Here is a 2,708-nt window from a genome sequence, read left to right on the forward strand (position 1 = left end):
TTTTAAAAAAAATTGAAATGCTTTACAAATTTTCATGTCATCCTTGTGCAGTATGCTACTCTCTGTGTTGTTTCAGTTTTTAGTATATGTGCTGCCAAAGAGGGTACTCTAGTGCTTTAAATCAGTTAAAAACTTCAGATGTTGCTGAAGTTCATCTCATTGTCATGAAAGAACTGTAAAATCATTATTGGTAATCTTTGAGAGATGCTGCAGATTTGTAGGCATAACAGAAAAAAGGAAGTGATAATGGTTTATTTTATTAAAACAATAATTATTAAAATTTTACAATGTGATATTTTCATGAATTCTTACAAAATTTTGAATTGTTGCTAGTCAGTAAGGTTTCTGGACACAAAATCAACATTCAAAAATCAGTAGTGTTTTTATACAGTAATGACAAACTATCAGAAAAAGTAATGAAATAATCTCATTTACAGTAGCACAAAAATACTTAGGAATATATTTAACCAAGGAGTTGAAAGGTTTGACACTGAAAACTATAAAACATTGGTAAAAGAGATTGAAGAAGACACAAATAAGTGGCAACAAGTCCTATACTTATGGATTGGAAGCATTAATATTGTGAAAATGTCTATATTATTAGCCTGGGTGATATATAGATTCAGTGCAATCCCTATCAAAATTCCAATGACATTTTTCACAGAAATAGAAAAAAAATTCCAAAATTCATAGAGAATCACAAAAGACCCCAAATAGTCAAAGCAATCTTGAACAAAAAGAACACACCTGGAGGCACTACCTGACTTCAAACTATACTATAAAGCTATAGAAATAAAAACAGCATGGTGCTGGCATAAAACAGACATATAGACCAATGGAACAGAATAGAGAGCCCCATAAATGAATCTATACATTTACTGCCAAGAACACACAATGGAGAAAAGACAGTCTTTCCAATAAATGGTGTTGGGTAAACTAGATATTCAAGTATAGAAGAATGAAAATGGACTTTTATCTCACACTAAATAAAGAAATCAGCTCACGATGGATTAGAGACTTAAATGTAAGACCTGAAACTTTAAAAATACTTGAAGGAAAAAATAGGGAAAAAACTTCTTGGCATTGGTCTGGACAATATTGTTCTGGATGTGATTTCAAAAGCACAGGCAATAAAAGAAAAAATAGACAAATTGTATTGCGTCAAACTAAAAAGCTTCTGAACAGTACAGAAGGCTATTCACAGAGTGAATGGGAGGATATATTTACAAATCATGTATCTGATAAGGTGTTAAAATCCAAAATACGCAAAGACCTCAAGAAACTAAATGGCAAGAAAATCCAATTAAAAAATGGGCATAGATCTGAGTACGCATTTCTCAAGGCAAATGGCCAACGGCTATATGAGAAAATGCTCAACATCACTAATAACCAGAAAAATACAAATCAAACCACAAGATATCATTTCGTACTTGTTAGAATGGCTATTCTTAAAAAGAGTGTTGGTGAGGATGTGGAGAAAAAGGAACCTTTGTACACCATTGGTGGGAATGTTAATTGGTACAGACACTGTGGAAAACAGTATAGAGATTCTGCAAAAAAAATCAAAAGAGAACTATTATGTAATCCAACAATCTGACTTCTGATTATATATCCACAGGAAATTAAGTCAGTATCTCAAAGAGATACCTGCAGGGCCATGTTCATTGCAGCATCATTCACAATAGTTGAGATATGGAATCAACCTATGTATCCATCAACAAATAAATGTATAAAGAAGATGTGACACACACACACAGAGGAATACTATTCAGCCTTAAAAAAGAAGGAAATCCTGCCATTTATTATAACACGAGTGAACCTGAAGAACATTATGTTAAGTCAAAGCCAGACACAAAATGACAAATACTGCATGATCTACCTTACATGTGGAGTATAAAAAAGTCAAGCAGAGATTAGAATTGTGGTTTCCAGGGGCTGGGGTTTGAGGGAAACGGGGAGATGTTGGTCAAGGGTACAAAGTTTCAATTATGCAGTATAAATAAGTTCTGGAGATTTATGTATAGCATGGTAACTATAGTTAATAATACTCTGTACTTGAAATTTGCTAAAAGAGCACATTTTAAATGTTCTCACCACACACAAAAAATTGAGAATTATGTAAAATGATGAATATACTAATTAGCTTGATTTTGGTAATCATTTCACAATATATACATATATCAAATCATCACATTGCATACCATAAAAATATACAATTTTTATTTTTTAATTATACCTCAATAAAGATGGAAAAGTAAAAGAATGTCATAGTTACATTTAAAGTATAATAATGGTTAGTAAAATTAGTGGTTAGTCAAAATAATGGTCAGCATACATTCATTAATTTCGTGTTATCTTTTAAAGGCATTTTGAGATTTTAATATTACATGATAACTGATTCTAAATCATGCAATTTCCCTTTCCAATATGAAATTTATAGAAATGTTGTTCATATGGTTTTCAGCGTAGTGTTTAACAGGTGGCCATATTTATATGGACAAGTAAAAATGTGTATTGGTTATAATTTGGTTAGTTTGATTTATAACTGGTTGACTGAGTGACTATACCAGTATTATTTTTATCCTAGTAGAAGACTATGGCAATATTATGTAACTTTGGTCTTTACCTCTGTTTTATTCAATGTTTCTACCATTTACTTGGAAGAAGTAATTTATTTACCAAATTTTCAAATGATGTAATAGTTGAGA

At 31.2% G+C, this 2,708-nt stretch overlaps 1 protein-coding gene and 1 pseudogene across 1 annotated transcript in view; one reads left to right on the plus strand and one right to left on the minus strand.

The window, feature by feature from the left end:
• Positions 1 to 2,708, plus strand: part of STPG2 (sperm tail PG-rich repeat containing 2) — a 260,198-nt gene that overhangs the window by 99,361 nt on the left and 158,129 nt on the right. The window lies entirely within an intron of this gene.
• Positions 7 to 107, minus strand: LOC111737329 (annotated as a pseudogene).

Source organism: Pteropus vampyrus, unplaced genomic scaffold, assembly GCF_000151845.1.
Source record: "Pteropus vampyrus isolate Shadow unplaced genomic scaffold, Pvam_2.0 Scaffold25, whole genome shotgun sequence".
NCBI lineage: Eukaryota > Metazoa > Chordata > Mammalia > Chiroptera > Pteropodidae > Pteropus > Pteropus vampyrus.